The sequence below is a fragment of the Lytechinus pictus genome, chromosome 8 (assembly GCF_037042905.1).
Source record: "Lytechinus pictus isolate F3 Inbred chromosome 8, Lp3.0, whole genome shotgun sequence".
NCBI classification, from domain to species: domain Eukaryota; kingdom Metazoa; phylum Echinodermata; class Echinoidea; order Temnopleuroida; family Toxopneustidae; genus Lytechinus; species Lytechinus pictus.
This window is the reverse complement of record NC_087252.1, coordinates 2475447-2487497: the sequence shown is the minus strand read 5'-3', so window position 1 is coordinate 2487497 and position 12051 is coordinate 2475447. Positions and strand designations below refer to the sequence as shown.

Sequence of the window (12051 nt, the reverse complement as noted above, 5' to 3'; positions counted from 1 at the left end):
AGCTTGTGACTTATAGAGGGATCGGGCGGGGCTGGGAGAAAGACAACCACCCCCTATGGTTGTCATGTCGATAAAAATTAGAACTTGAATGTTTAAGAGAAAAAAGAAGAAATGAAAATAAGAATAAGGAAAAAACGCATTGAAAGATATTTCATTAGAACTGTTTATAATTAGTCCACCTCATTCATCATGTTCACTTATATCATTTCCTCCTGAAAATACTTCATGTTTCCTTTCTTTTTGAAAATGTGTAGTTAAACAATGACTATCAGATGTACATCAAGGGAGGATCAGATATCGCGGAATTGTACCTGTTTTTTCATATTATCTTTAAAAATGTCAGAGTATATGGGAGGCCCTAGTTCGATTTTTTGTAAGAAGGGGGGGGGGGGGGGTACCGAAAAATAAGGCGACCCACATTCTGTGCAATACCCCTCCCCCCCCCCATAAACCCTGGATTCGCAATTAGCTTTTAATGCTTTATGCTTGGTATTATTGTTTGTTTTCATCAACTGTACAAAACATGAGAAAAATAATATATGTAATATTAAAAAATTACGAAAATGTATCCAAAGAGAATATTTAAGGCTTATTATTGTGACGTAAAGATGCTCTCCAATGTCGTTTACTTTTTAATTAATTGTATTACCACTTATCAATGCTGATGAAACGATTGGATGTTTGTTCGTCATCAAGCAAAATATTTACCAACTGAACACTACCATTTATACTGTCTTTGATTCATTGTTGTTCACTTTTGTTTTTCTTTTCAAATAAAACAATTATAGTCGAGGGTTTTCCTTCGATTTAGCCCCCAATTCTCACAATTTCTTTTTCCTTGATTGTTTACTAATTTATTAATTCAATCATAATTGTATTTATTTATCCATTTATTTGCTTATTAATCTATTTATTTGCTGATTCATTTACTTATGTTTGATATTAAAGTGTTAAAATACTGATGAATTAACACCAAAATTCTAAATTTTGTTAAACAAGTTGAACAAATTTCGTCGAACTAGTTTGTAGCACTGGAACCAGAAAGAAACTGTCAAAATTATATTCAAGGGTGAACGAGAATAGAAGTGGGGGGGGGGGGGTGTGAGGACATTTTTGACGTTTTTGAAGCCTTCTTTTTTGTCTTTGTATTATACAAAAAATATGAATCCAATAGTTGTAATCATCTTCAATTTTGAGCTCCATAATACACTTTAAAAATAGAAAGTAAAATTTTTCCAAATTTTGGGTAAAAAGGGAACATGCATGTTTGCCGGTTATTTTTTCTCTCAATATTGGGCAAAATGCATGTTTGAAGGATAAATTTCAACGCAACATTGCGTAAAACCAGGGACGTGAGAGGGAGACGTCCCTGGTAAAACTTACAAAATATTTGGTATCTTTTTACACAACAAACATGCACGTTCCCATTTTACCCAATATTGGGTAAAGATTTTTTTAGAGTGTATCGCCTGACACTTTGTACGATAAATTGATGAAATTTCTTTGCTCCTTGATACTTCTAAATGGCGCACAACTTACTGAGAATAATTCATTCGCTTCCTAGTCTTGTGCGTCATAGAAACCATTGCTTCAAAATAGCGATTACCAATAAATAGGCATGCCTGGTCATGATCAATAACAAAGTTTATGCATTGACAAACATTAGGAAGAATTGGTAGGTCCGAAAGACAGCATGTAAAACGTCTTGGTATGATAAGTTATGGAATTTCAAGCATCATTTCAAGGGGGAACATGTTTATCCATTTAGTTATAGAGTTCCGAAGCGATGACGTCAGTTGCAATGGTGTCATGGCGGCCTGGTTTCAAACAAATTAATCCGGATCGTGTTTCTCATAGGAGAAAATGGCTGCTAACGGAATTTCCCTCGCTTGCAACATCAGAATGATGGTATTTTTTTTGCAAATACAAATGCGTATAGACGATCGTCAGCTGCGACTCTGTTTAGAACCAGTCGGTTCGTTGTCATGACAGTGACGTCACACTTCGGTACTCTATTAGCAGATATTGAACTTTCTTCTAAGTTTTGTTTTTTGTTCCCCCCCCCCCCCCCGAGACTCACTGTATATAGATACCGACAAAGTGACACGACATTTGCTCCTGCGGACAATTGCCCCAGCTTTGTTTAAGGTGTAGGGTAAGGGTTGCAATATAGGGTTTTATGTTAGGTTTAGGGTAGGGGGAAGTTGGTCATTCGATTAATGTGTGGGGTCTAGAGCGGAGCAATTGTCGCCGGAGCAAATGTCATGGAATCCGGGAAAACAGTAGGGGACAAAAAGAAAGGTCTGGAGGAGAAAGGGAAAGTAAGAAGAAGAGTAGACACATAAAGACGATAGGTTTGGGAAGTGTAACTCTTTTACCTATTAAGAAAAGGATATGACGTCACCTCTACATCGTATTCCCCCCCTCAAATCCTGCACTGCAAGATTACCGGTGTTTATTTTACACCAGCTCGGTAACTATATACACTCTTTAAAAGGCTGGGTAAAAAAGGACCCAATTTCTAACCATCACTAGGCAACATACTGTCCACAAAACTATTGGTTAAAATCTGTCCAATTGGGTAATAAATTTGCTCAATTAGATAACAATTGCCCAGAATATATATCTTCTTAACCAACATACATTACCAACTACAGTGGACAGTATGTTGCCCAACATTTTAAGTGTGTAGGAAAACACCAAAGAGGTGTTGAAACAGCACAACTTCAGCTTTATACTAACACCAGATAGGTATTTAAAGAACACCAAACCTTGTTAAACCAACATCGGTTTTATTCTTAACTGGTGTTTTTAAAAACACTTTCTTGTTGTTTTCCGACATATATACCGGGCTTATGTAAAATCAACACCTGTGTATTTGCAGTGTGACGCCGCACCTTGCGCTCGTTACAGAAAGAGTTGCGTTTAAACATGTTAAAGGCAAGGCAAGAAATCAATCACATGTCCCAAATGCTCGTTTTGATTGGTTGAAATTCATGTTGCGTTTGTTTTTAACTCTTTCGGCATTGGGTGTCTTGATGGATAATCAGTTGAGCGTTTCATCAACTATTTTGTCCGACAAGTTGTCAGATCTGACAACTTTCCGTGATTTTGATGGACTAAGAAGCAATGTTACTATGGTAATTGTCGGATAAAATATATTATCAGTATACACAGGGATTATATTCCTAAACTATGAATAATAGGTAAGACTATAACGGCCCCTAAATTATGTATTCTATTCTCTCTAAATGCAAAGGAGCTAATCTGGACCATTCTCACTTTCCTCTTAGAGTGAGATGATGGACTAGCCCTTATGGAATGGGATTTCAGTCTTTCAAGAGTGAATTTTTACCTTCTTCGACTGAAAATGTGCCTTTTTACACTTTCACTGCAAAAAAGGTAAAAATTCACTCTTGATAGATTGAAATCTCATTCCATCAGGATTAATCCCTCATCTCACTCTGAAAAGAGTATGATTTGGGACCAGATTAGCTACTTTGCATTTAAATCATGCAAACACAACCTATATGCTTTTCTTTTAATATTAAGCACGTTGCTTATGAATCCCTTCACTTTGACAACAATTGCCAAAACTTTAAATCATTGTTTAACAACTTGTTGAAAATTTAAAGAACTTTTAGAGTGAAAGACTTCAACAACGTGCTTAAAACAGTGTATTAGATATACCAAATACGTTATTGATATTTTCTATGAGAAATTTTCAGTAAAGAAAAAATAAATCAATCCATGGTACAATAAAAGAATGTAAGTACATATCCAACCACAACAACAACACTCTCAGAAACGACAAACTGTTTGAACTTCAATTTAATCTTAATACGGTTCTTAATATGTGTCTTGGAATACAGGATAAAGAAAAAAACCAACAGCAAAGAGAGAGAGAGAATAGAGAGATAGAGGGAGAGAAAGATAAAGAAAGTCCCTCCCTAACTCCCTCCAAAGAAAAGAATGAATACGGCATATTTCGTTAACAAAATGAAACTAATTAAAAATATACTCATTGCGTATAATTATGAAGATGAATGATGGGGAATAAGGCTAATTTTATGCAAGCATTGTCTGACTAGTCGTCTGATTCCAAAAGAGGATTAGGAAGTTGACAAATTTTTTATTTTGGATATTTTAACAATATTTTCTTGAAAATGACATGAAAAATTGTCTATGTGACATGGAAAAGGTAAGATCTGACCATGAAGAGGTCACATCGGACCGGTTCCGGGTCAATACGACCCAAGAGTCAAAAGGGTGAACCACATGATCAAACAACTATCCCGGATGTGAATCCATGCAGGAGCTTTGTCTCGTGAGTAGTGTCACTTTAGAGGGGAGGGGGGGGGGGCTATTAAAAGTGAGAGGGGCATGTTATATAGTTAACATGAGCCGTTAAGAGCCTTTTAAGATTGAGTTCCTCAAGGATCCATTGAGTCACCGCAGTTGCCTTGAACCAAGATGATGGCTAATCGCTAGTATCACTGTCTGCACTGTCATCAGTACTAAGGAGCGGGAGCGGCGGTCGTTACCTCTGCTGAATCAGAATCAGATTCTGAAGATGATGAAGAAGAAGAAGATGAAGATGAAGATGAAGATGAAGATCGCTTCTCACGAGGATGCAGAGAATTCTCTTTTGCCATATTATCCTTAGACAGACCATGGCCTGATGAAACAAACATAAAACATCAAAATACATATAACATATAACATAAAAACAAAGGAAATTGTTCCAAAAACTTCCAAAAATTAAAAATAGTAAGAATAATGATGATGATGATAATAATAATAACAATAATGATGATGATGATAACAATAATGATAATAATAATAATGATAATAATAATAATAATAATAATAATGATAATAATAATGATATTAATAACCATAAAATAATGATAATAAGAAGAAGAAGAAGGAGAGGAAGAAGAAGAAAGAAGAAGAAGAATGATTATAATAATAATAATAATAGTAATAATAATAAATGCTGGATTGAAATAGTGGTATTTGACAAAGAATACAAGGCGCAACTATTATTGCCCCGGCTTTTATAGCTCGAGATACCATTAGCGGCACTCAGTGCATTTAAGGAATTACTGCGACCAAGTAACCGTTTACCGCACCAGGGTACAGTGAAACACAGCATGGAGAAATTTCTTGCTGATGGAAATTGGAGAGTAAAAGTTTTGGGGGATACGAAAGCTTTAAAGAGCTACCTTTGATACAGTACACGTATGGGAGAAAGTATACAAAATCAATGTGTGTGAAGTTATACATGTACAACAGCTTTGGCAACTCTTTTATTTAAATATTGTAAAGAAATGGATGAAGAGAACAATGGTAGGCGTAGCTTAAATCAAGGTTCCCCAGAGCTATCTACCCTTTGGAAAAATTGGTGATGCCGAAAAATATCTCTGCCGGGAATATATAATGTATATATATATATTCGGTAGATATTCCACGTGTTGGAGTAATATTAAGAGAAACAAGGTTGAAACTTTCATGCTTTAATCCAACAATATATATTTATATACTCTGAGCATTTATTATCCAACTTAGCAAATTCATTACCCAATTGTATTAGTTTTTATAACCCAATTTGGACAGATTTTAACCAATAGTTGTGTGAACAGTATGTTGCCCAATGACGGTTACAAATTTTGCACTTTTTTGCCTTACTTTTTTAAGAGAGCATGCATCTTTCCATGGCAAACGACATATGACTTTTTATGATATCATCTCGTCAACTCTACAGTGCGTATAAAAAAAACGGGACAGATTTGAAAAGTCTAAAAAAAAATTGTTTCAAATAATGTTGTCTATATTTTGGTGTTAATAGATGCTCTAAGGTCTTATCTTTGAAATGCAATTTAAAAAAAAAAATTTTATTCATGCTTGAGCGAACACGGGACGTTTTTGTTGGGGGTTCAAAAAGAGGCTTGCGCCAGAATTGCAGAATATGTGTAATACAATGATCAGACTTCTTGCTAATCAGGAGACTTCCTCTTGACCTTTTCATTATCTGTGCCACAATTTTCGATTTATGTTGTCAAATTTCATTTACTAAGTTATTTATTTAATTGAATTATTTTGTTTTTTCATTCAAACTTCTCTTACCTTTTAATTTTCCTTCATAAGTAGCTGAGAAAAGAAGATTTTTTTTGTCAACCCAAGCAAGAAGATTTGAATTATTAATTAGGAAAACTTGTGATTATTCAAATCGTTTTTTTATGTGAAATAAATTATGTTATGTACCTTTAAAAGACATGAATCTATTTTTCAATGGGTCATTAATTCCTTGACCAAGTTTAATTGCTTGACAGGAAACACAGGAAGGGATTCATGTCTTTCAATGACAATGGTGTATTGAGTCAATTTTGAAGGAGCTAGATATGGCAGATCGGGTAAAATGTATTAAAAAGTTGTGAGCGAGCGAAGTGAGCACGCAAATATTCCCACTTTTTTTTAATTACAATATCAAATTTTGTGATAGATTTTGACATAATATTTAGAAAATAATATCATATTTTACTTTCTATCTTTCCTTTTATTTCCTGTCCACTTTTTTTTCTTGGTCATGATTTTTTTGAATTGAGGGGGGGGGGGCAACCCGAGCGCCCGCCCATCTGTGTGGCTTTGTTCAAAAGGCACCATAACCTTTGTAGCACATAATGAAAGGATTTGAATTAAAAATCCATGCTCTCCCATAATTAGGTTGAAAAAAATAATTTTAGCTTGAAGAAGGAATATTCAAAGCTAACAGAGAGCATATTAAAAAGAAATAACAGAATAATTCAAGCAAATAAATAGATCTGATAATGAATTTTGACCGCATGATTTGAAAATTATGGCAAAGATAATGAAAAGGTTAAGAGGAAGTCTGCAAATTAGCAAGAAGTCTGATCATCATATTACTCATATTCTGCAATTCTGGCGCAAGCCTCTTTTTGAACCCCCAACAAAAACGTCCCGTGTTCGCTCAAGCATGAACAAAACTAAAAATTTTTAATAACATTTGAAAGACAAGACCTTAGAGCACCTATTAACACCAAAATATAGACATAATAATTTGAAACTAAAATTTTATAGACTTTTCAAATCTGTCCCGTTTTTTTTTGATACGCACTGTATAACGCTATAAAAGCGACATGGCAAGAGAAAATATCTCACCATATCATCAAGTATAGTTGATACTTCAAAGCTTTTTTTTTTTTGGGGGGGGGTCGACTATTACGATTGTTTAGAAACGCGCAATCGCGTCGGAAAAGGGTATTGCGAGTGGTTAAAACGAGAGGAGGATATAACACACGACTAATAAAAAACTAAATCCGTATTTCATTCAGTAGCGTAATGACTCTGAGATAGCAGACAATGTCTTAATAGCTGCGAGCGAGCAAAGCGACCAAGCAAACATGTGGATCGTTTTAATTACGAAAATCTAATTTTGAGATATGTTTGCACAAAATAGTTAGAAAATGGTATTGCATCCCTTTCATTTCTTCTTCTTATTCCTTCTCTTTTTTTTGGTAGTGAACGTTTTTGAGGTGCTTGGCCCTAACCCCCCCCCCCCCCATGTAAACGCAAGCCATACACTCTAAAAAAAAGATTGAGGTAAACATTTACACAGTATTGGGAAGAAATGGAACATGCACGTTTGCTGGGTAATTTTCCCCTGATATTTGGCAAAATGCATGTTTTAATGAGGATACATTTCAACGCAATATTGCGTAAAAGTAAATTTGGTACTTTACCCAGAAAACATGCATGTTTCCATTTTACCATATATCGGGTAAACGTTTGTATAGAGTATATTAGTAGCTAAAAAAGGTCTCTTTTGAAATAGTGAAAGCATTCGAATGCATATAATATAGCCAATTGCATACGAGTTGTGTCCAGGATAAATTGATAAGGGATTTGAGACCTAGATCAAAACGTCTTGATACTACCGACTGATTATGTCCCTTCCCCTCCCAAAACGCATGCGCGAAATTAAGCTTCAAACTATACCTCGGTCACATTCGCTCTAGGGCGGCCGTACGGCGAGTCGAAAACAACCGTTTTATTCATTTTTATTCAAACCACCTATATTTAGCTGGTACAAAAAATGTTAAAACGACTGTTTTCGACTCGCCGTATGGCCGCCGTAGAAAAAATGTGACCGTTGTATGAATTGTTGCTACTGCGAGGAAAGAGAATAAGTTTGCGACCGAGCAAAATGATTAGAGCTCAGTAACTACAAGGGCGTGTTTGCGCATGGGGGTGCACATCCTTGAACTAAAGTTTGGAAAATCAGCTGTTGAAAGCAAAAGAAAGGGTACACATTTAGTTTTGCTTGCCAGTGTCGGAACACCTCTGCCACAGCGGTAGGGTGCACCTCCCAGCCTACGCCCTTGTATATATAATTGTGGTGTACAATAATAATAAAAAAGATATACATAAAAAAGAAAACAATTATAATCAACGTGACAAAAGATCGTTGTCTTGAAGTGAATAAAAAATTAAATTCTTACGGCGTGCTTCAGATTGTCCTGTGCTTATCAGGAGGCAGATGGATACGAAGAGAATAACAGAAAGCTGGAACGTCTTCATCTGTTGAGGGAATATAAATATTAATTAACAGCACTATGAATCAGATACTTTTAAAGGTAAAGATTCTGATTAAAATATACATAATTGGATTTTATTATTATAAAAATATCAAAATATACAATCGCAAGCAGTCCAAAGACTGAAATATGTGACTGTTTACCAATAGAAATAAAACAATAAAACAATATAACAATAAAAATACACAGATTCATAAAAAGAAAAAAATAGTAGCATCATGTATACAAAAAATGAAGGAACGGGAAATGAGACCAATAAAGATAAAGGAAATAGGGGGTGGTGGTTGGGGGGGGGGGGGTAACCAGGACCCCAAAACTGGCCTTTAACACGAACCCCACCCACAACTATCCTAAAGATCAGAGGGTCTCAATTTAAATTGTGAAATGCACACTGTTATTATCATAAATCATAGAACTGATGAATACTAGACAAGGAATATTTCATCAAAAAGCAGTTTGACAATTCGAGAAATCGGTAAACTAGCGTTTAAAAGTGAGAATGACACTATAAGATCGTAATTATTTGACATTAGAAGATATCTATTTTGTTTTTACAAACATGATAAAGAAGACCAATGATTGATTTTAAGCAAATAAAGTTAGTGTGATGCTCCCGAACCCCCTCCCCCTACTATTCCAACACGAACAGCAAAATGATGAGATGAACTAAATTTTCAAATAAAATGCTGTCAGAATGTATGAAAAAAAATCCCGATATAAAAATTTAGACTTTATTTATTTATTTACTTATTTAAAATACAAATTAGTCCAGGACATGGCTCTATTGAGAATAGCATGCATATCCCAATAAAAAAAAGCAACACCAAAAAAAAAAAAAAAGAAACAAGCAAAAAGAACTTGAACATTAAAATTGAACAATTTCTGTTTTAAAGTGTCAACTTATTCTCAAGATTTATTCTCAAGAGAAAGGTAAGAAATATTTAAAGCAACCATGGCAACGTGAATATTGATAACAATATTGTAAGACAATGACTGAATTCCTGAAATGATGCAGTGTTCTGAGCAAGATACACTTTTCGTCATCAGTCAAATCAAATAATATCAAATAAAAATCAAAAGTTACTATCTGAAAGTAAAAAAAAATATATCGAACGTAGAAAAAAAACTTACGATGCTCGATGAGGTTAAACTTCTAGCGAATCAACCGAGAAAAGGAGAAGAAATTAATTCGCAATAAATTAGTGATGAATCTGACCAATTCTAGATATGTTGCCAGTATTTATACTCTCTACAAGACAATGAAAATTACCGAACAAATAAGTGCTGAACCCAAATGAATTTAATCGATTTCAACTTTGTTCTGATTTTTCCCACGCTATGTAAAGAAGAAATTGTTTTTTACAGGGGGAGGGGGGCTAATATAAAGTTAGCGTGAAGAGACTAGATTATTATTTGATTTATTGTGGTATTGTTATCATAACAGGAGAATACCTCAATTTTTAGTTAACAAAACTGTAAGTGTTGATGACATTGTTTTTTTTTCCATTCGTAATAGATTATGACAACAGGAGGCGACAATAAACTTGACCTTGCAATGACTATAATCGCAAAGACTGGCACTCTATTCAAAATTATAAAAAAAAAGTTTTTTGTTTAAACCAACAAAAAATTTAATAAAAAATTATGTGAAGGACGAGACGACCTTGACTATTCCCATTTCTATTAGTCATTTAATTTAACAAAGAAAAGGTGCAGCGGTGAGTTTGTTTGGTTAATGATAATTTATATGGAACAAGAAAAACAAAATTAATTGTCCGAATAAAGACGCCCAATGAGAGCAAACAGCTTGTAAATTCTGTTTGATTTGACCATTTTGAAAACAAAAGGTGTGCGCGCTCCATTTCTTGCACGTAATCAATATCCGTCAAATTAGACTTTTATTACCAAAAATGCAAATAAACAAAGTCACGGGATAATTTGCTTCTCTTCTTCTTTATTTCGTCACGGTGGCCATAGCCTCCTGTGAATTCATTGTTGTATAAATCCACAAGGTAACTGAATTGACGTAGGTAGGACAGTTACAATAATAACCACATGAACGGAGTATTAACTGCCAAATTTAAATCCAAAATCCGACTGGCGAAGATAGAGATAAAAGTTTAAAGGGATTATGCTCAAATTCGAAACTGTGGAGAATTTTTCACACAGTTTTCACAGTGTGTTCGTACACATTCTGAATTTTAAGGAATCGAAATTAATTGGTATAGTGACCAGCCAAACATTATTTATAATTTTGAGGACTAATTTTTTTTTTTAAATCCAAAAAGTCCGTATCGATATTACACATTCACAACTGTAAGTTCATTTTTTTGCTTGTTTATTCTTGATTTGTATTTCTGTATTTTTCGTGTGTATACTAAAAAGAAAGAAAAACTCAAATCAAATTTAAATTGAGCTAAGATAATTTCGCTTTGTGTTCCACACTGTACACTGTGAACAGTGGCATAATGAGCCAAACATTAAGATGAGGCTTATCGGGCAAAATGTATAAAAACTTGTGAGTGAAGAGGGTGAGCAAAAATTTCGACACTTGATATAATATTCAGAAAATAATATTTCACACTTCCTCCTTTCCTATTCTTTTTTTCTACTACTACTGACTGCTGAGACACACAACTGGGTTTTCTTTTCTTTCCAGCAAATGGTTATGTATTCATTGATTTTCTTGGCACCAGCACAATGATGGGATTTTTCACAGCTGAATTATGAAAGTGTGTAAATGTGTTTTGAGTGGTTTTAAGTCTTATATTTCGTTGATCAGAAGGACTTTATTTTCATTTCTAATATGGAAATAAGGTTCGATATTCCATATAGGTTGGTGAATACGAAAACTAAATAAGGTCCATTACTGGAAAGGATAGTTATTCCTAAAAATAAAAATCAATTTCATATACAAAGACGTTTCAGTACGAAAAAGGGGGAGGGGAGTGTGTAAATCCGAAAATTTGTGGCAATTTGCCAAAAGTTAGTTAATGCGACATTAAAATATAGTCGATTATTTCGGAGCTTCAGTCAATCGAACAAAAAAAATTAAGGTCCGTCAGCAGTGGCTTACCGTGGATCATGGCATGGGGGGGGGGGGGGGGGGGAGGCACCAGCACAAATTTTGAGTCACTTAGTTGGCGCGCAAAACACGCTCAATTGCCAGGTATGCTGATCTAATGGAGATATTTTAAAGATTGTGCCATTAAACGGATAAGTATCTCATTTATCAAATAATGCGAGCGCGAAGCGCGAGCTGAAACTTCTTGATATTCAGACCTAAAAAGTTGATATATGCAATTTTATGTAATTATTATACGTACATGTCTCACTAAACAAACAATACGAGCGCGAAGCGCAATCTGAAATTTCTGTATTTATTGACCCCAAACAGGGATATTTTAAAAGAATTCATGAAGACTTTAAATGT

The 12051-nt window shown here is 34.5% G+C and overlaps 1 long non-coding RNA gene across 1 annotated transcript; it reads right to left on the bottom strand.

Moving 5' to 3' along the window:
- Nucleotides 1-3816: 3816 nt before the first annotated feature.
- LOC135155023 (uncharacterized) lies at nucleotides 3817-9920 on the bottom strand. Its single transcript, XR_010294361.1, has 3 exons — nucleotides 9750-9920; nucleotides 8523-8601; nucleotides 3817-4678 (listed from the first exon to the last, which is right to left on the bottom strand). It is a non-coding gene; the product is annotated as an uncharacterized LOC135155023 (long non-coding RNA).
- Between the last annotated feature and the right edge of the window lie 2131 nt (nucleotides 9921-12051).